The sequence below is a fragment of the Acinonyx jubatus genome, chromosome B3, assembly GCF_027475565.1.
Source record: "Acinonyx jubatus isolate Ajub_Pintada_27869175 chromosome B3, VMU_Ajub_asm_v1.0, whole genome shotgun sequence".
Taxonomy (NCBI): domain Eukaryota; kingdom Metazoa; phylum Chordata; class Mammalia; order Carnivora; family Felidae; genus Acinonyx; species Acinonyx jubatus.
The window spans coordinates 104,009,948-104,032,310 of NC_069386.1; the positions used below are offsets into that span (position 1 = coordinate 104,009,948).

General features: G+C 42.6%; 1 protein-coding gene across 4 annotated transcripts in view; it reads left to right on the top strand.

Moving 5' to 3' along the window:
• The first annotated feature begins 6,911 nt into the window (after positions 1–6,911).
• DAAM1 (dishevelled associated activator of morphogenesis 1) overlaps positions 6,912–22,363 on the top strand; it is a 174,296-nt gene continuing 158,844 nt past the window's right edge. The window contains exon 1 of one of the 4 annotated variants that reach the window (XM_015071838.3): positions 6,912–7,061. The gene's annotated coding sequence lies outside the window, so the exon portion shown is untranslated. The remainder of the gene's footprint in view (positions 7,062–22,363) is intronic. The other 3 variants (XM_053224497.1, XM_027065825.2, XM_027065826.2) reach the window with 3 other exon arrangements.

Sequence of the window (22,363 nt, forward strand, 5' to 3'; positions counted from 1 at the left end):
TTACATAGAAAATTCCCAAGATATATTTTTAACTAGTTAGTCAGTTATAAAATAAAGTGATCCCAGGTTTGAAAGAGAAGGAGGGCAGGGGAAGAAATGTTAATGCTTTTCTCTGGTTTGCAGACTTATGGATGATTTTATTGCCTTAAGTAGCAGCATTTTCCAAATTCTCTACAAAGAACAGGAATTCCTGTTATAATTATGCAAAAGAAACAAAACAACAACAACAAAACTTTGGGTATAAGAATTTATAAGATAATTCTTATGGGCATGATCTTGAGATGATTTGGCCTACTTTTAAATTTATATAACTATTTTATTTTCACATAATGTACAAACATAAAAGCATGCAAATCATAAATGAACAGCATGACGAATTATTGAAGTGAAATACCCGTGTAACTAGTGCCCAGATAAAAAATTTGAGCAACAGTACCACCCTAGAGACCTCCTTCATCCCCTAAAGGTAACTACTCTTCTAACACCATTATTAGTTTTCCCTGTTTTTTAGTTTTATGTAAATGAAACCACACTATATATTCTTTTACTCAAAGTTATTTTTGTGGAGACTGATCCATATTTTTACAAGTAGACATGACTCATTCATTCTCATTGTTGGATAACAGGGGTTGCCAAACTATGGCTCACAGGCCAGCTGCTGATTTTGTAAATAAAGTTTTATTGGAACACAGCTGTGCCCACTTCTTTACCTCTTGGCTGCCTTCATGCTACAATGGCAGAGTTGAGTAGTTATAACAGATCATATGGCCCATGGCCTTACTATGTAGCCCATTACAGAAAAAGTTTGTCAACTCCTGCTATATAGCATTAATTATGTGCCGATGCCACAATCTATTTATCCATTCTACTTTGCATAAACACCTGTGTTGTTTTCTAGTCTGGGGCTATGATGGGGCTGCCGGATACAGTAAGTAAAAATACAGAATTCTCAGTTAAATTTGAATTTGAGACAAACCAACAATATTTTTAGTATAGCCCAGATATGGCATGGCCACCCTGGACTATAGGAATAGCATAGCTATTCACATTCGAATATGTGTCTTTTGGTGAACACATACACTCAGTTCTGTTGAGTATTTTCCTGGGAGTGAATTGCTAAGCTGTGAGGTATGTGTATGTTCACATTTAACCGATACGAATAAAGACTTTTCCAAAGTAGTTATACAAATTGATAGTCTCACTGGCAGTGTATGATTTAGTTGGCAATCATTAATATAGTTAGTCCTTTTAATTTTAACCAGGCTGATGGGTGTGGAGTGGTATCCCACTGTGGTCTTTATTTGCGTTTCTCTGATGACCAGTGTGAGCCCTTTTCACACGCTTATTGACCATTTGGTTATGGGATTTGTATGTGTGTATGTGTGGTGCCTATTTAAAATTTTTGGTCTTTTTTTTTTTTTTGATTGTTGGGCTAGCTGTCTTTCTCATGGCAACTAATGATTTCTGGCATGATCTGGCTTAAAATGGTGAACTGGAACAATCAGATTTTTTTGTGTGTGCCTCTTTTTTCTCTTTCATTTTCTCTCTCTCTCTGGAATTTGACCTGGAAAAGATGTTAAAAAAAAAAGATGGGTTTCAGCAGGACAGAATTTGAAAATTCACAAGGTGACAGAGCAGCACTGCCCAGCAGAACTTTCTGAAATGACTTTCTCAAATCTCTGTATCTGAGATACTCAATATGGTAGCCGCTAGCCTCATGTGGCCTCATTGTTTGAAATATGACAATTGTTACTGAGGAAGTGAACGTTGCATATTATTTCATTTTAATTAATTTAAGTTTAAATAGCCACATGGGGCCAGCGGCTACAGAATTGAACAATACAATTCTCATGGATTAGCCAAGCATAAGCCAGTTATGAATAAGCTAGTATAGGGATCCTAGTTAAGATAGTCAAAGAGATTCTTTTCTTCTTTTCTGTCCTTTCTTTTCTTTCTTATTAAAGTTTTTAGTTAAAAAAAATTTTTTTAATGTTTATTTATTTTTGAGAGAGAGAGAGACAGAGTGTGAGCAGGGGAGGGGCAGAAAGAGAGAGGGAGACACAGGATCTGAAGCAGGCTCCAGGCTCTGAGCTGTCAGCACAGAGCCCAACGCGGGGCTCAAACTTACTAACCATGAGATCATGACCTGAGCCGAAGTCGGATGATTAGCCAACTGAGCCACCCAGGAGCCCCTAACGTTTTCATTTTTTTAAGTAATCTTTACACCCAACATGGGGCTTGAACTCACGACCCTGAGATCAAGAGTCACACGGTCTTCTGACTGGGCCAGCCAGGTGTCTACAAAGGAAAGTATCTGTTTCTGAATTCTCAGGAGCTGTTCTGAAAAGTTGAGTGGCTGGAGCTGTTTTCATGTCCCCTCTTAACTGTGGCCTGATCTTACTATAACTGTTCTTAGATTTTGGTAAGATTGCATCTCCCTTATACTGCCCCGATGCTGGTTTTTCAGCTTTTCTGAGTTCTCAGTTAAACACGATGAAATGAATCTTTTCCAAGTGACTTTGCTGTGACTAAATTGATTAGTTGGCTCCGAATATTATAACGTCCTCTCCCTAGGGAAGAACCAAATTTTACCGTTAAGACCCTTACAGATTTACCAGCTTTACTCGACACCTCTCGAGGCGGCTACTAAGTTCACAACACTTTCTCCTCGTGAGGAAGACTCCCAGACACATAGTGAGAGGTCCTGAGTGACCAGATCTAAGAAGGTCTTGTAATCTTCTTTACAGAGGAGTGGTTCGAAAACTCTCCTGTAGATCTGAATCAGCTGCAGGACTTGTAAAAACACAGACTGGGGGGCCCATTCCTGCAGTTTCTTTTCAGTTAGGTCTGTGAGTTGGGCCCAAGCATTTGCATTTATAACAATTTCTCAGGTGATACTGATGCTGCAGATCTGGGGCCCACATTTTAGGAACCACTGCTATAGATAATCAGCTTAGGGGTAGATATCTCAGGGATATCCCTGAGATAGGGATATCAGCTTCTCTCAGGAATTTGTGACTTGGAACAAAGAGATGTGGAGACTGAGCCCTCTGGAGACAAGTTACAAAAACTACCCCTGTTGTGATTCCCTGAGCTGGTCGGTTCCTGCTTGTGAGTGGAGCCTGGGTTGCTTAATCCTTTCACTTAATCCTATTTCTTTATTTTCCATAAACTGGCCATAGACAAGTTTCTGTTGCCTGCCCCTAAAAGAACTTGAACTAAGACATGAGCGTCTCAGTTACATGTTTCACCACAGAAACAAAAACCGTTCTAAGTATTTAAAACAGATATAATACAGCACAGGGAATTGGTCGTGGGGTGACAGAAGGCCCGAGAAGCCAAATATGAAAGGAGAGATTAACAACATCAGGAAGCTACCTCCACCCCTAGGCCGGAGGGACAAGGGGAGAAGGTGGCATTAACGGAGGCTGGGGTGGTCTAGAAGAAGCCAAGACCACAATGGACGAGCCCAACATGGGAAATGCTGCTGCCCTTGCCAGAAACATTACCCAATGCCACTCTGTAGAAGTGGAAATAGAAAAATTCCCTGGCTTCATTCTTCCTCTTGCCTCCAACCTCTCATCAGTGCCTCTGTCTGCTCAGAAATCTGGAGAACATGGCCTGTGATAGGACAGCTTGGGGCACTGGTGGGATACAGATCTGAAAACAAGCCAAGGACCAACACTGTTCTATTTGGATTTTGTGTGTTTTTTCTTCAAAGCACACTTTGCCTCCTTGCAAAATAGTGACATAATATGTGCTCACATATAATTTCTAATAGTTGCTTGTTAAGAACAAATGTTTTATAGCTTTTTATTGTTTCATAATTAGGATTGACGTTTGAGACCATCTTCAGGGGAATATTGCAAACGGTAAGAAGAACTAGCATGTGAATTTTCAGCGTCAGAGGTGTTTTTATACGTCTCATCAGATTTAATGCTCAAAAACCTCGTGAAGTAGGTTTTACTGTTAGCTCAATTTTAAGAATAAGGAAATCAAGGCTCAGAAGGAGAAAGCAACACAGAATAAGCAAAGTCACATTGCTCAAAAGTGGTAAAATGGCTTGATCCCAAACCCGTGCTCAGCACATAACCTCAATTGTTGCAAAACACCAAGCTATTGTGTGAAACCACATGCAAAGCTACAAACTTAAAATTCTTTCTCTGTTGATATCTCATGTCCTCTCTTATCAAAAAAAAACCCAATGTGTAGAGTAAAACTGTGTAACCAGAACTGGGAGAGGTTATTTTGAAAGATCAGCAAAATACCCCCAAAGCACCTTCCCTCCTCCACCACCTGTGGATGGTCAATTAAATCTATTCTCAGTGGTCCCACAGTTTCCTAATTAATAGGCAATGATTACGGGGCAAGGCAGGGTCTTTCATAAGCTCATTCTAGAACAACAGCAATCATTTTAAAAAGAAAAGGAAAAAAGCAAAGAACCCTTTGGCTGAGAATATAAATTAAGCTATACATAGTGCGTGTTTTTGATGGCTCCTGAGACTACTTAGTCACTTAGAATTAAATACAAACACATACAATGAGTGTATGTGAATGTATGTGCCTGTGTCTCACGGAGAGGAAGAGAGAGAGTTCCCTTCTGTATCATAGAAATTGTTAATCTTCCTCTAGTCCCAGGTCTACGGGCTGCATTTCTGATGCTGAAAAGCCATCTTTGTTTCCCCTGGTTACCAATGAAACTGTGCAGGGATCAGTTCAAATCCATCACCATGTACAGAAAAATGCTTCCAAATACAAATCTTACTCTCTGTATCTGTTATCTATATCTATTCAAAAGGAAGGACAGCTCACATGTGCACATGCACACATTTCTGTGCTTACAGTGTAGGTACATGATGTCCTATATATATGGAAATGAGCTATGTAACACGGCACATCTCTATAATATTAATTGCTATAGAGAATGGGATTTTTTTCCACAGGCAGGCTCCATCCTCTCCTTCACTGCTTGAAAACCCAAGAGAAATTGCTGTAAAGTGATTTGTCCTATAAAGTTACTGCTCAGAATGTACCTCAATAATATACTTTTATCTATAAGGATAAGCCCTGCCTTAGAGAGAGCCCTACACCCAATTTATTGACTCAATAAATTTCAGGCTCACTGATTATATTTCCATCTAAAAGCTTTACACCGTTATAAAACTGGAGAGCCTTTAGTATCATTTCAGGTCAAGTTTCTTTCTGAATATCTTTCCACAATGAGCTGCAATACATTAAGCCTACCCATTAACTAGAATATCACTGATTATACTCTTGATCTGATGGCCAAGGGACCATTTGCATTGTCTGGGTTCCACTTAACGCAATATTTGAAATGGATAGAATAGCTTAGAACAGGAGAGCAACATTCAAGCCATCTTCCTTCAGTGGAGAAAAATGTGTCTGGTTTGTTAAAAGAAAATCAGAATTCAGAACTAAAACTTCTCTCTGCAAAACAAAGCATTTGTCTCTGCTGATATCCTCAACCAGTTCCATGAATATTTTTTCTTGAACCCAAGTTAGTGCTGCATAATGAGATGAGAAAATAAGAGTGATAAGATTTCCAGTAATTAGGTGCAGTTGTTTGAAATCTTAATTGTGAACTTCCCCCCTCCCCCAAGATGTACAGTCTTCTAGAGATTTTGCTAGCAGAAATAAGGGTGTGAACTGATCCTTATGCGTGATTGAGACACATCCAGTGCCATTATAATTTACCTTTACAACTGGAATAACTAGATACATTGATTTTTTTTTCAGTTAAAAAGACACCTGAAGAACTGCTCTCAGTGTTAATTTTTCGTAATACTTGAGATCCACTGAATAATGAAAAATGTCACAGAAAAATTTTACATATTGAAAATAAAATCCTCCTAAAGGGTCAGAATTCTGCCACACACTTTTTGCTTTAGTTAAAATTAAACATTCAGCTGTATTAAGATCACGGCATTCTTGAACAGCACGATGCTGTTTGGTTTAGGTCATTTAAAAAATATTTTAAGAGAAAGGCATGGAAAAGGAGGGGAGAGTGTTGTGGATTTAAAAGTGCATGTATGCATATGTGTCATTTATCAAAACTTTAGACAAGGACGTCGTCTTCCTGGGAGTTGAGAGCCGTCAGAGCGGGAAGTCCGCTGCAGGGAAGAACAAAAGCATGGCTGCGCGATAGTACTATCTCTGCAGCAGCAGCAGGCTCCCCGAAGGAGGGTTGCAGCGACTGTCTATTATTACACCGCATTTTTATTAGTGACAGCCTCCGTTATCCTGTCAGCTCAGCCAACTAAGCTGTTCCCTGCGTTCTGGTTGGTCACCCGGACTCTGTTATATGGGAAAAGGAAAGAGGACAGAAAGGTGAATTGTACTAAGTGGGGGCACACGGGGATTTCTCTTCTTCGCGGCCGGCATCGCCTCTTCCTCGGGAACGTGGGGGGAATTCCAGGACCGCTTTTAACCCAGAAACCAGTGCGTCCTATTAATTAGTTTCTAAGCGCAAGGAAGGCAGCGAAAAGCTTAATCTTCTCCCTCCAGCTGGGGCCAAGAGCCGGGATGGTCAGAGCTGCCTGGCCCGTGCGCACCAGCGCCCGACCCCTGGCGGCCCTCAGAGCCCTCACCGGGCAGAATGGAGGTCAAGTCAAAGGTCACGACCGCAGGGTTCCCTCCCCCCACCCCCCTCGCCGCGGTGTCCGCAACTCAGCTTCTTGAACGACCACCACTAACACTGCAAGGCTGGAGGGCGGGGAGGGGGCGGGTCCGGAGGGGGGCGGGATCAGGGGGCGGGGACGAAGCGGCCGAGGAATGCGACGGGAAGTGTAGTTCCGTGAACCGTGGTTAGCGTAGCTACTCGGGCTGTGCCTGTGAGATCGAGACTACAACTCCCAGGGGTGTGCGGGCCCGGCTGGGGAGTCCATGCGCAGTGGGCGCCACATTGTATCCTATCAGGCGAGGAGAGGGTGATGTCACCTGCGAGTTGGTAACCTACGAGCGGCTGTGAAGGAAACTGTTTAACCGGATCCCATTGTACCCGGAGCGCAGAGCCGCCTTTCCAGCATGCAGGGGCTGCTCAGGTAAGGGGGACGTGCCGCCTCGCCCTCCGCACTCATTCATTAAGTAGCACCGCGCGGTGGCGTGGGGGGTGGGCGCGCTACTTCGGGCCGGGCGCTGGGTTCGCGGCGCGCCCTCCCGCTGCCTCTCCGGAGCCCCAGGGCCAGTAGGTAAATATTAAACCCGTCCTTCAGGTTGGGTCTGGGTGGGAACGGGACCTAGACAGCTCCCGGCTGCCAAGCTGGGTTTGGGAAAATGGCTGCAAGCGCGGCGAAAAGCAAGGCAAGCCCGGAGGAAGGCGCCCCCGAGGACGGGGTCCCTCCCTCCTTTCTTTCTGAGGCGCTGGGATGCCAAAAGAGCAGGCAGGGTACCATTCGCCGCCTTGCTGTAGGCTCTCGAGGCTGGGGCTTCGGGGCGCCGGGGGTCGTGGCCTCGGCTGGGGGCCCTGCCCGCGGTCGGGAGCTGCTGGCCCGGGAGGCTCCGAGGCAGACGTGGTGGACTCGGAGGTGGCAACAGGGAAGGAGGGACTCGTGTGCCCGCCCGCGTCCGAGCAGAACCCCAACCATCCCTGCAGCCCTCGCTTCGAGCTTTATTTGAAAAGGGGACGAGGTGACTGTAATTCCGCGAAAGTTGGAAGCTAAAGGTCTCGCAGGAGAGGAGGGAAACCCTGCGCTGCGGAAAGACCAAGGGGTGTTGGCGGACAGCGGGGAGCGGAGCCTGCGCCGCCTGCGGAGCGGGTTCGGGGCGCCGCAGGGCGCTCGCGCCTCTCGTCCCCCTGGGAAAGGTGCATCTTGTTTTCCCTGTCCGGATTGCTCCCTCCACAAAGAGCACCTGAGCTGGGGCGAAGCGTCTGCCCGGAGCCTTGGGCTGGGAGTTGGTTAGGCGGTGCGGGGTGTCGAACAATCTAATGATGAGGCTCGCTGTGGGGCAGGAGGGCTGGGCAATAGGAACCATCTGGTGTCGAAAATCCAACTGCTTGCAAATGGGCTTGCCCTCCGACTTGAGACGTGCTTGGGGCCCGAGAACTCTATAAAAGTCCTCTGGATTTCCTTTCCTAGCACCCTCATTCTTTCGCATACTCACTCACTCATTCATCAAACCCAGCTAATGGCTCTGTTCTCAAGTCGCTCACTGCCTGGTGATGGGATGTTCTGGTTTTTTGTTTGTTTTTTTGCCCCCATAAAATATTTTGGTGGGCCCAGGAATTGATACTTGCGCTTTATTTCCTCTAGCTTGGTCCCCTACCCCATCTCCACCCGCAGGAGAGCATCAAGAGCATATGCTACCCGTGACCGTTTTGCGCTCAATGAGTTGGTAGTTGCTTGAGACTGGAGAAGGACCTAGTGAATTGAAGCGGAGTTTGTCTGCGAGACGAATCCCGTTGCCATGGCGACTCCTGCCGTCGGAATCTTAACTGCTCCCACTGCTGTTTCAATTCGTTGTGGCTCTGCGGGCAGCTGGGAGGGCGTGGCCAGTGGGTGTGGTCAAATGCTCGTTCCGGGCCCAGCTGCTCTCTCTTCTTCACCCTTTCCACAGCCCAGGCCTCCATTCTCTTGGAAATAGCTTGGACACAGTTCTAGACCCCTTTCCCTCTCGTGTGCCCATACCTTGGACCCTCCTCTCTCCAGAAGTAATGCTGGAGCCTTTTTCCTGAGGCATGCTCTTTCCCTTTCAGGCTAGATGCATAATTTCCCTAATAATGTACCTGACCCGAGTTGGAGGCATATTTCTCAAGGAGGGCGTGTCTTCTGTTTTGCATGAAGAGAGAGCTCTCTGGCCACCGGTTAAGGCCTCGATTTGCCCTAGGTGCAGCTCTCTGGAAGTTTATAGGAACAGTTAATAACTGAAATTGAATTCTGGAAGTCCATGTCATGCCTTGTGGTTCCCATAAAATCTAGAAGCCTGCCGCCTGCCTAAAGGATGCAGGTCCTTGGGAATGAAGCAGGCTGGGCAGGAATCTAGGAGGCCTGGGTCATTCTCTAGCTCTGTCATTGCTGGCTACCCCACTCTGGGGTAATTCTTTACTTCAGGGGACAACGTGGGAGAGGGGCTATAGAGGGTTTCCCAAAGCTGATTCTAGGTATAAAATCTTGTGACTCTACAAAGGACTTGGTCATTGTCTTTTCTCAAAATAATCTGAAGATGAGTTAAATTCTACTTCTGACACTGTGGCATTGGGTTAATATCTCTGAGCCTTATTTGTATGACTCACTTGACAAACCAGCCTGGCTCTTCATGGCAATCCTTCAAGGTAGGCAAGGCAGCCATTTGACTAGTTGTGATGATATTTCTAATATTACTAGTGTTATCCCTGTATCTGGACTTCTATTTATCCTTTTGTAGAATTAATTGTTCAGGGTTTGTCTTTTTATAGATTCTTGATGAATGCAGTTATTTGTAATCTAATTGCATTCAGTGTAATTGAATTACACAAATATTTTGTTTACCTTCTGCTTTTGTTACATGCCAAAGTGGATTATCACAGACATTGCAGTTAAGGGGGAACAAGGCTGTATCTGTGAATGTGTATGCATGTGCATTCTTGTGCAGGTAGATGCTTGGGGACATTGACTGCCAAGTGGTTGACATTTCATCGTCTTGTTTTAAGTAGGCGGTTACATCCTCATGAGGAAACAGCATCAGAAATTGTCACTGTTTTTGTCCTAGAACTTATCATTGACTGAACATCTCCTTCGATTGTCTGATTTTTCATGTGTCCCTATAATTCTGACAGCAATTCTAATGTGTTCCACCCCCCCCAGCCCCCATGGTCTCTGAGGGCAGGGTCTTTGTCTTGTCCTTCCCCGTCTCTCTAGCAATTAGTGTTTGACCATTGGTAGGTATTTAATAAATATTTGTTGAGTCAATAGTAGAGCCATGATTGGAGATTCAAGATTGCATTCTTTCCACTGGTAGTTCTGGCGTCAATGGTAATACTCCTTTAGCTTTCTGTGAAGTAGTTTCATCTCAGCATAAATGAAAACGCCTATGTAGCACGTGACCTGAAGTATAGAAGGCCTTCCATGTGTCTGAAATCGATGTATTTTGTAATTATTTGCTGTTGGAATACATTCACTCACATAGACTTTCTTTTTTTTTTTTTTTTGTCTCTAAAATTCTTGTTACAGGTCTTAATGCAATTCTTATTACCCCACAGCCGGCATTTCTAGATGTCTCTTGTTCTCTCCCTGGCCCAGATAACTTTCCCAGGAGGTGTAGGAAAGGAGAGAGAGAGAGAGACTAAGGCAGAGATAACTAGAGGCTTTTGCCAGGCCACCCATGGCACCGGAGGCACCATTGGGGTAGAGGAGCTGGACAGTGGCTTTCTTATCTGTGGAGGAGTTTTCTCATAAACAGGATCGGTTGTCCCAGGCTGGCTCATGTGAGAGAAGAACGGAGTAGGAGAGATTTGTCCAATATTTGTAATGTTGTGTTATCATCCACTAGTCAGATTCTGTGGGTTTTCAGAAGTATAAATTAGCGAGGAGGCATGATATCAGCAGTGGGTCGTGTCCTTGGGTGGTGCTTACAGGAGCTTAGTAGGTGCCAAGGAATTTGAATCCTGGCTTTCTCGCTCTGTGGATAGGCTCTGGGTGTCACAAATGCCTGTGTGTCTGTGTGTGGTTTTATTTGAACTACTTTGTTTAAAAGCCTGCTTTTAGTGTTGGTATTATGGTCATCAGAACAAATAAGCTGTTTACAAACAAAACATGGTTAAGATTGAAAGTGTTTCATCGTGTAAATATTTTGGGGATGTCATAAAGAGTGGCTTTGGCTTGAGAATCTTGAGGTCTTCTGTGAAATCACTTAAAAAGTTACAGCTGTTGGATCAGGGAGACCCAGCTTTTCCAACAAAGCCTGGTACCACTGAGAGCCTTAGGTGTTTGGTTCAGGAAATAATCACAGTTGTAACTTCTGTGGGGCCCTCCCTGGCTTCATGTCATACTCCCGGTATTTCCAAGTTTTAAGCCTATCCTTATATTATTGTAGGAAATAATTGCAGGCACCTTTGCCACTTTAGGTTAGCAAACTTGCTTAAACTCCAGAGGGGGCACGGTCAAAATGAAAATTCTTATATTTCATTTTGTGATTTTTCTTCTTTGCATCAGGAACGTGGACTACTGTCACTTACATTGGCATTTCGAGTTCTAACTTGGTAATGGAGGAAATCTTCCAAGTGAAATGTATTCTAACACTCACAGCATCTGTTCTTAATGGTTTCCCTGAGAGCTCAGTTTAGAGGCAACTGATACCACAGTTACTATTTAAGAAATCGGTAAGCTCGGGTGATCTCAGTTCTTGAGTTCGAGCCCTACATCGGACTCTCTGCTCTCAGCACAGAGCTTGCTTTGGATCCTTTGTCCCTCTGTCTCTCTTTCTGCCCCTCCCCTGCATGTGTATGTGCTCGCTCTCTCTCTCTCTCCCCCCTCCCCAAAATAAATATTAGGGGCACCTGGGTGGCTCAGTCTAAGTGTCCAACTCTTAACAGATGCAGGTCATGATCTCACAGTTTGTGAGTTCAAGCCCTACATCGGGCTTTGCACTGACAGTGTGGAGCCTGTTTGAGATTCTCTGTCTCCCTCTCTTACTGCCCCCTCCCCAGCTTGTGCACGCTCGCTCACTCTCTCTGTGTGCCTAAATAAGTAAAGAAACACTAAAAATTAAAAAAAAAAAATAATGTTTATTTTTGAGAGAGAGAGAACGTGTGCATGAGTAGGGGAGGGGCAGAGAGAGAGGGAGACACAGAATCCGAAGCAAGCTCCAGGCTCGGAGCTGTCAGCACAGAGCCCGACGTGGGGCTTGAACTCACAAACCTTGAGATCATGACCTGAGCCAAAGTCAACTGCTTAACCGACTGAGCCACCCAGGAGCCCCAACCCTAAAAAAAAAAAAAAAAAAAAAAAATTAAGTAAATAGACATAAAAAAGAAGAAATCTGTAAGGAGGGGAGTTTCTGTATGTGGCTTGAGAGTAACATCTGGTGGATGGGGCAGGCTCGGGTGGAGGATACCTCCTGTGAGGTCACATTCACTGGCTTCTTCAGTAGGTTGTGTTTAGAGTGGCTGATAGAGATTGGAAGTGAAGGATGGATCTGAATTGCCTCCCGTCCCTCTGATTCCTCCAAGCCACCACTTAGTAAGTACCACCACTGAGAGCGGGACGGATGCAAATGAGATGCAAGTTGATTTTGGTGACCTACATTCTACTCTAGCAGACTATTTTTGCAGGGAAAAAAAAAAAAAAGAGTTTACCTTTTTATTGTCTGGCATCCTTTCCACTGTTCCGGGAGGAGAGAACTGAGCATTTCAGAATGAGTTTGCGTTCATAGTACACACATCCAAAAATTAGTTAAAACGCTGAATCCAGGAGCACTGCAGCAAGTATACGGAGGCCTCCCCCCTTCCCCGCGGTTCATCTGAGGTCGCCAAATACATATGCAGCTTTGGTGAGCATTATTTTCCTTGTGGATGTTTCAGCACTCCTGGTTTTTACACCATCTGTGACTTTGTCCAGTAATGGCTCCACTCATTTGGAATGTGTGCTCCTCTGAGTTTCTAAATTCTCCTTGTGCTCTCAGATCCATCTTGAGTGCCACAGATGCCAGGAAGCCTTCCCTGCCTCAGCTTTTACCACCCCCCTCTGTCCTTCCTCCTCAGAGCCCTTAGCCTGACCACACAACTTAACATAGCTGACACGATGCTGACAGTCAAGGTATGTGAGGTGCTTACCTTGAACCAGGACCTTCCTAATACTTTACATGGGCTTAACCATTGACTCCTCTCACAATTGTATGAGAAGGTACCATCATCACCATTTTACAAAGGAAGAAACTGAGGCATGAAGAAGTTAAGGAACTTGCCTAGCTCAGGTCCCGCAACTGGTAAGGGGCAGACTAGGTTAGGGACCTAGGCAGCCTAGTTCTCTGCACCCCTACACTGTTGCCTTGCCTCTGGTTTTCCTGTGTGTTCTTTTCTCTCCATCGAGTTAGGGGGAATCATAACTTCCTTTGTATCTCTTACTTCTGAAACAGTGCAGGGTCAGTAAGTGCTGGGTTCATTGAGAGTAAAAATGCTTCTTCATTTAATGGTTTCTTTTTTTTAAATTTTTAAGTTTATTTATTTATTTTGGGAGAGAGAGTGAGCACAAGGCGGGACAGGGCAGGGGGGTGGTGGTCAGAGAGAAGGAGAGACAGAATCCCAAGCAGGCTCTGCACCATCAATGCAGAGCCCAATATGGGGCTTGAACTCATAACTGTGAGAACATGACCAGAGCTGAGATCAAGAGTTGGATGCTTAACCACCAGAGCCACCCAGGTGCCCCTTCATTGAATAGTTTCTTAAAGTCTGACTTTCTGGAGCAGAAACTGTTGCAGAGGATTAAAAATGTTGCATCTGTGTATTTGAATGATAAAACTTTTGAACTCCCTCCTTTTTGCTGTGTGGGTGATAGGCAAATTATTTGAAAAAAGAAATGCTCTTATATGCCATCTCTAAATCTTTTTGGAGCCTGTCCAGCATTAGACTGTATTTGTTAACTGAGATAACTTTCCAATAGGTTGAATCTCTTATCTAAAAAAAAAAAAAAAAAAAAAAAAAACCTTCTCACCCAGAACAGAGCTCCAGAAGCTGACTCCCATAACTTCTTAGCTTTCTTCCTCCTTGTTGTCTTTTAACATAAATTGTAAAAGCCCCTTTGAAAAGAAAATAATGAAAACTTGAGTAGTAGTCAGACATGTAATCTAATATTGGTTTATCCTTAGATATTAAAATAAGCTTTTTTATTTCTCACCTCAGAAGAGAGACTTTTATTTATTTTTACAGTGGAGCAAATTTGGTGCCAAATATACGATTGCAGTTCTTTTAAACCTCAGCCCCTATTGTGAATTAAATGTGGAAACCCAGGGAAGCAGGTTCAATTTTTAATGCAGTTGGTACGATTTCCTAACTTACAATAGATCTTTTCCTTTTGGCTTAAAACTGGATATTTTGCCCCTTTGACAATATTTAATGAAGACAATTGAGTAAAACTCAAAACTGTGTCATTTAGGGAAATAATAGAAAAGTTATGCCCTAACAGTATATTGCCAGGAAAAGGAAATGAAAACAAGAGGCTTATTAGCTGATAAGTTGTTCAAACATGATATTCATTCATTCAACAGACATTGATTTCAGAAGCTTTTTTTTTTTTTCATTCATCTTCTTACACTTCCTAAGTATGTCAGTCACCGTTCGTAATAACCTGAGTTCATTCTGTTCTATAAATTGCACCAGGATTGGAATTGAAGGTACCTTTTATTCTGCCAGGTACATAATTAGGGTCAACTATTAAACTGGTCTTTGTCCTTTTCATTTCTGAAAGAAAAAAAAAAATCTGTGCAATTGGCAAATATTGCCCATCTGATGGGCTTTCTGAATTTAGGCTTCCAAGAGTAGAGAGCCCAGATCTGAGCTTTGGGCATTGTCTGGGCAATAAGAGATGCCCATCTTTTGTTTTTTGAAATGGGTTCTATATTCTGGCTTTTTGGCTGTGCTCAGCTTGTTGGTGACCTACAAACCAGGTCAAGGCCATGGGTTAGTTTTGTCTTGTTTTGGAGCCACAAACTGTACCTATAATCTTAGCTTTTAAAAAAATTTTTTATATTTACTGTTTTTTTTGTTTTGTTTTTTTAAGTGGGCTCCATGCCCAATGTGGGGCTTGAACTCACAAACCTGAGATTGAGTCACATGCTTTACCAACTGAGCCAGCCAGGGCCCCTCCCTCCTGCCCGGTTTTAGTTCATCATGCTCCTTCTTGGCAACAGAGGAGACTAGATAGTACACTGTGGATATATTAATGCATAGCCATCACTTCAAGGGGCAAAAGATGGGGGTCTGAGTTTTTTTAGACCCCATAAGTTAGAGGTAAAGCTTTGCCAACAGTTTGCCAAGGAATTGTATGCTTCTGACAGGTGTCCTTCTATGAAGAGTGGGTCAGAACTAAGAGCAGCTTCCTAAATAAAACTTTGCCAAAGCCCCGTAGCCTTGGTCTTTTCTGTTTCTTGGGGATGTGACCCAAGTCATTAGTAGATGTTTTTGTGCCATTTCTTGGCTTCACTCTTCTTCCCTAAAACCCCTGCAGATTTGCATCCTAGGAGAAGAGTGAGGGATAGTGGTCGGCATCATTCACCAGGTTAGATTGTTCGTATGTATCTAAATGTATTTGTTTCATAGAGATCTGCAAAACCAAGCAGTGAAATGATTAGACATGAGTTAGTTAATTAGAGCCTGTAGTTCTGCAACAAGAGGATTACACCAAGGGCTCTTCTAAATATTGAGAATTTATTACAAAAAAATATTGTAAAAAGTTCAAGGAAATGATGTAGACAGTTTAAACCATTTGAAGGTCCCTTTTGCATTCTCTCCTCTCGAAAGTTGGTGAAATTGTGGATACAGAAAATGTCATACAGTTTCGCCCTTAGCATTTCTTTTTTTTAATGCAGCTACAGTTACCCCATATTAGTGGCTATTTGACTTAGGATGATGACGGCAGAAGAAACAACAATAACATTTGGCTTCTTTCCCATTCTGTTTGTATGCAATCTTGTTTGCATTAGCAGTCCTCAACCCTGCTACTTGCACTCAGTGGTAATTTGAAGAAGTCTGAGACAGTGTGGAATGAATTGGGCTGGAATTGAAGGCGATGGCCGAGACTGCATCATGTTCTCAGAACGTTAAATGAAAGGCCTGTTATTATATTTTCATATTTTAAACATTAAGAATAGGGATTGGATTGGACTAGAAAACCTCTATGACCCATTTAGGGCTTAACAGTCTGTGTGTAGGTGACATTTCCAACTATAGAAGTTCCAAGAACTGTGGCAAGAAACTGCCGTGCCTCTGACATTTTCTGCTAAGGGACTGGTTTGAAATTTAAAAAAATAAAATACTATTTTTAGTTTGACCCAGTTTCTTTTCAGGCTGTGACTGAAGCCACCTTTCTTCCTCACTCCACCTTTGCCTACTACACTCCTTGGATTGTAATTTGAGTCTGGAAGAGCAGTGAATTGCCTCCTTGTCAGTCCTGTGCTCATAGCCTCCTTGTGGGAAAAGGACAAGGTTGTCTTCCATGGGCCAGGTTTCATGTGAGGGGAGCCACAATCACTGACCTCACCAAGGAGCGCGTCTTACCCCTAACCCCCTAATTGAGAAAAGGGAGCTGTGTGGTAGCAGAGGGTGGGGGCTGCTTACATTTGAATCCTCCCGAGCTCACATTGTTTTTCTGATGGAATATGTTGGGGGAAGTAGGTGGAGGGGAGGACAGAGGGAGTTATTGGGTCTCACTTATCTTATCATTTGTTTCCCTCTGGATCGCGTTTGTTTATACTGTCTCCTCGGGCCAGGAATTCCTCCAGCAGAAAGCATGCATACACGTGGGGATATTCAGATCTGATCCGAGCTTCCTTCTTCTTGTGTTCCATTTGCTGACTTGGCTTTCCTCTCTACAGCCTGATCTGAAAGGAGGGCTGGAGATATTTAACCTGTTTTCAATTCTTCTGTTTATGTGGAAACGAGATCTTAAAACGGTGACTTGGGGCAAACATGTTAATGTGTTTTTGATGAGAAAAGAGGATGGTGATGAGTAGGCTTAAATCTAACATTTATGTAGAACTTACTTATGTTGGTAGAGAGTTTAGTCATGAGTGTTTGACACCTTGAAATGAAATCTCATCACCATTTGGTTGCTGTGTTGCAATTACACAGAGAAAAAAGACACACCAATTAATTTTAGGTTCAGATGTGGGTAATCTTTGCAATTCATTTGAAATTCCCGGGCCTCAGTTTCCTCATCATGAACTGTTGTGAAAATTCTAAAATTTTGTGTGAATGGTGTCATCGTTAAATAATGACCTTACTTGTATGGCATTGTGTGATATTGATGATTATAATAGCCAGTGGATTTCCCTAGAATGGAGATCAGTGGGGGGGGGGGGGGGAACCTCCATTTTCTCACCTTCAGAGTTTCCAATATTGGCCCCTGCTCTTAGCACTAAGAGACTCTGAAACTAAACCCTTAAAATCTGATCCCTCTTCTGTTCTTTTTTTTTTTCTTATGTTTATTAATTTTTGAGAGAGAGAGAGAGAGAGACCAAGCAAGAACATGGGAGGGGCAGAGAGAGAGGGAGACACAGAATCTGAAGCAGGCTCCAGGCTCTGAGCTGTCAGCACAGAGCCCAATGTGGGGCTCCATCTCACGAACTGTGAGATCATGACCTGAGCCCAAGTCAGATGCTCAACCAACTGAGCCACCCAGGAGCCCCTGATCCCTAGTCTGTTCTTAATTGAACAGCTTCTCATCCTGTTCCCCAGCTTGGGGGCTCAGGAAGTTCCATAGGGTATAAGGGACAAGGCTAGACAATGTCTTTGGGTGATCATCCAGTTCTGTTTAAATTGATAAACTCTTTAAACCAGAGTTTGACTGCCAGTGGTATACAGGATGGATGTAGCCAGCTGTCATGTTTTGTTTGACTAACCCAGTGTTATTTTAAAAAATTGAATGATTTTAGTGAGTGTTTACATTCTCATTTGGCACAGGCCTCACCACACCCTAGTGCCTCATACATAGCCACTTTTTTTAATGTGATATTTCTTTATCTCCTTGGACCTTGAAGGCATTTGAGTTTGTGATCCGTATTTAATTTAATTTATTTATTATTTTTGAGAGCCCCCTAAGTGGGCTTTGCGCCGTCAGCAAACCTGATGTGGGACCCGAACTTGTGAACCATGAGTTCATGACCTGAGCCCCCAGTTCGTATTGTAAGCTACTGGTAACAAGAGTCTCTTCAAACCAGTGGTCTGGTAAACGACTCAATCCAGGGTATCTGAACCTCAGTGCTATTGGCATTTTGGACAGGATAATTCTTTGTTGTGGGGGCAATACTGTGTACTGTAGGATGTTTAGCAGCATCCTTGGCCTCTACCCACTAGATGCCAGTAACAACCTTTTCTCCAGTTGTAACCACCAAAAATGTCTCCAGACATTGCCAAAGGTCCCTGGGAGGGCAAAATTGGCCTTGGTTGGGAGCCAGTTGACAGATTTTGGATGGCCTGAGAACTTTTAAACATTGGACCAGGCTTAGATATTTAGGGATAAATTGGAATTCATCTGGGAAACTAAGCTACCCTGCTGTTTTTATTTATTTGGGCAGTTGGTGAGAGCAAAGTAAAGGTCAGTGGATTAGACCCTGTGGGGTCATTTCTCCATTCTTCCGTGACCACTGCCTGGGAGGCCAGCCACATTTTAAGGACATATTCTTGGTCACAACAGGGGACTCTGTGAGACACTGATGCTGGGTCAGGGCAAGCCTACCAGAGCTAGTGGGTAAACAACTTTGAAGCCCATGGCCTGTGTTGGTAGGTCAGTAATGTTATCTGTGGATAAGGAAGATGAGGCTTTGGGGAAAGAAAAGGTTTGCTCTGTCATTATTGTCAAAGACCAGAATGCTTAGAAAAGGGGAGGGGGGGCTTCAACCTTTAAAAATGACAGCTTATCTCACATTAGCAGTGTGGGAAGAACTCTGAAAAAGATTAACATAGTGATGGGTTTTTTGTTGTTTTTTTCCGCCTCTCCCTCAACCAAGAATGTCTTGAGTCTAAAACTTGAGCTTTGGCAACACTCAAACTTGACTCCCAGAAAAGCATCGGTAAGAATTTCAGTGTACATGGGGGGAATGTTGTGAAGTTTTAATTAACCAACCCAAATTCAGTTCTTGAGCAACTAATGAGACGATAACGCTTAGGGAAGCACACAGTTTCAGTTAAAAGAGAAGCCAAAGTCCTTTCTCAGAGGGTTGGGTAGGACTTCCGAAGGCTGTCTGTTGGTTCTCCACCCTGGATGTGAGTCAGAATATCCTCTGGTGGATATAAAAAGATGCCTCAGGATTCTGATTTAGTAAATGTCCGGGTTTGGACCCAATCTCCAGGATTCTTGAAACTCCCCAGGTAATTCTGATATTTAGCCAGGACTGAAAATGAGTGGGAAGAGCAAAAGATCTGAAAAACTTGAGACCTTATCTTCTTTTCAAGATGATTCCCTAGGAGATTGAATTTGCACATTAACCGGTTGTTTCAAAGAAAAGGAAGCAGAAACCACCCTATTACAGATGGCCAACACCAGGGTGCCTTTGCCCAAAAGTGGGTGAAAGTAGTAGTAGGTGCTCTTACTAGCTTCTGTTCTAGAAAATCCAGATCCTAGAGAGGATCTAGATATTTCACAGCTAGATTTCACTCAGTGAGTTTCTCATCAGACTCTTTTGGCTTCATAAACATAGGGTAGATTTGTTTGTTGCAAGTTTCCTTCCTTAACCTATGTCATGTGCCACCACAGAGCCCAGACTACAAAGTTCCAGTGTTATAACTACCAAAGGTGGGAAATAGAATAAAATGCCTCCTTTTACTTGGATTCTACTTAGAATTTCAGATCCAGATTTCTTTCAAGCATAGCAGAGGCAAGGGAGTAACTAAGTTTCAGGGGGGAGATATTATACTGGCCATTTTATGGACTATGTCATAAACCACGGAAGCAACACCTTAAAATATCATTCATTCATTCGTTCATTCATTCATTTGGCTTGTAAAATATGTTTTAATGTTGGGTGTGAACCCTTAAGAATGCTATTTTAAATTCCAGATTTTTTCCCTTGGAATACAAGAACTCTTGTTTTACTTAAATAAAGCTCAGATCATCCTCTGTCTTCTGCTCCTGAAATAAACAAATTACATTGTGCAATAGGTGAAGAGTGTCTGCAATGAAAGATTTTTTTGCTTTCACTGGCAAGTGGTTTCATGTCTTGTGTATTCGGATCATGTCCGGGTTTTCAAAGGAATGTTCATAGCATCAGTTATAGGAAGCAGTACTCTACAATCCCAAATTCACAGTTTTTCCAGTATTTGTTATGCCTGTAGATCAAGTCTTCTGCCCCCCAGGTCTTTTCTTCCTCAAGTGCTGATTTTGGTGTTCTAGGTGACCAATGTTTCTTGTGCTAGAGAAGAATTTGTTAGCATGACATGGTTTTAAAGGGAGAATGACTAATAAAAAGAAAGAATACAGTTTCTTTCTAAAAATTGTGGAAATGGTTACACAGTTTGTAAACATACTGAAAACCACTATACTATACATTTTAAATGGATGAATTTTATGGCATATGATTTTTATATCTCAATAAAGCTGTTAATTTTTTAAAAAGGCAAAAAAATCCTAAGTGCAACCTTAGAAACAGAATTTTAGTCCTTAGGGATAATATCTATGATGTATTTTCCCATTTCTTGTATCCATGAACATCTCAAATTTTTTCCTCTAAATAAGTGGATATAAATGCTGACAAAGGATATTTGTGATAATTCCTTAATATTTATGGACCATCCAACACATTGGAAACTTTGTTATAAAGAAATTGTTGTATGTATGGATTCTGGCTCATTTTTTTTTCACACCTCCTAATCATGAGCTAGGGCATTAAAGGATAGAAAGCTTTGTACTGTTTTATACTTACTGTGATGATAGGCTAAAGGTTTTGGTCATACATTTGGCTTAGTCACAATTTACTTTAAACTTGTTCCATATGATTATTTTGCAGGGTTTTTCTGCTGTAGAAGTCTTCACACTGTAAAAAGAAGTCAAGTATGTAATCTTGCCTATAAAGCTAGCTGTGTGTGTTGGAAAAGGAATATTTCATTTATAAGGGATTATGTAGCTCAGCGTTTCTCAAATTTGGATTCATGATCCTTTGAGAAACACTGCATTAAAAGTTAAATTGCTGAATGTTTAGGTACTCACTTGGTGCCATGGGATCATAAACTCATGTGCAGAAGGTGGGCTCTGAGATCCTGTGATGTACTCTTTGGGTATAAGATGCTTATCCAGGCATATTAGTTTTATTGCTAGGTAACAAATTACCACAAATTTAGTGGTTTAAGACCCCACCAGGTCAAAAGTCTGGGCATGCTGTGGCTAGGTTCTCTGCTTAGGGTCTCAGCAGGCTAAGAGTCACGTGTCAGCTAAGGCTGCAGTTCTCGTTTGGGGCTCAGGGATTCTTCCATGCTCTGTAGTTGTTGGCAGAATTTATTTCCTTGTGACTATAGGACGGAGGACTGCTAGTTGTTGGCCAGGGACTGCTTTTAGCTCCTAGAGGCCACCCACATTCCATGTCATGTGCCCACATTGGCAGCTCACACATGGATGTTTCCTTTCTTCCAGGCTAGCTGGATCACATCTCTCTGACTTCCTTTTCTGCCCTCTGTCAGAGAAAAGGCTAAGCTTAAGGTCTCACCTGATTAGGTCAGACCCACCCAGGATAATCTCCCTTTAACCATACAATGTAACATAACCATGAGAGTAACGTCTCACCATAATTCATACGTTTCACTCAAAAGGTAATGGGGAGTGTCATTTAAAGTTCTGCCTATTGTGGCTCCTGGGTGGCTCAGTCAGTTAAGCGGCCAATTCTTGATTTCAGCTCAGGTCACGATCTCACTGTGAGTACGAGCTCCTCTTAAGGGCTCTGCACTGACAGTGCTGGAGCCTGCTTGGGATTCTCTCTCTCTGCCTCTCCCCTGCTCGTGCTCTGTCTCTTGCTCTCTCTCAAAATAAATAAAACAACCAAAAAAAGTTAAAGTTCTGCCTATCATAACAGATAGCAGAAATTATGCCAATATACTGTTGATGATTAAGGTGAAAATCCAAAAACCCAGAAAATAAAGACACGTCACAAATGTGCTTCTGGGCTCCCTTTCCACTTTGTCTTCCTAAAATATCTCCTCCTCAGATGTATTGCTTTCCTTTCCTACTTTTCTTGTTTCAAATTGAGTGGAAAATGAAGATTAAAAAAAAAAGTTTTATTATTGAAAGTTTCCTACACACACATACCCGTGTAGAATGACTAATATTGCTGTTAGGATAATTTTACATATACTCACAGCTTCATCAATTATCAATTCATGGTGAGTTTTTCATTTTGACCCCCAACTACTTTATGTCAACTCTGGGTTTATTTTAAAGCAAATTCCAGACATCTTATAATTTCATTTGTAAATATTTTTAGTACCTCTGTCCAAAAATACCAGGACTCTCTTTAAAAATGTAACTAAAATACTATTATCATACCTAAAATAACTTATGTTATTTCTTTGAAGTTATCAAACATCTCATCAGTTTTAAAATTTACACTTTTTAAAAGTTTGTTAACTCGAGATTCCAATAAGTTTCATACATTGCAGTTTTTTAAATATATATATTCATTAAGCCTCTATGTATCCTGCGCAGCAGCATTTTTCTTGGCAACATGTGAAAAA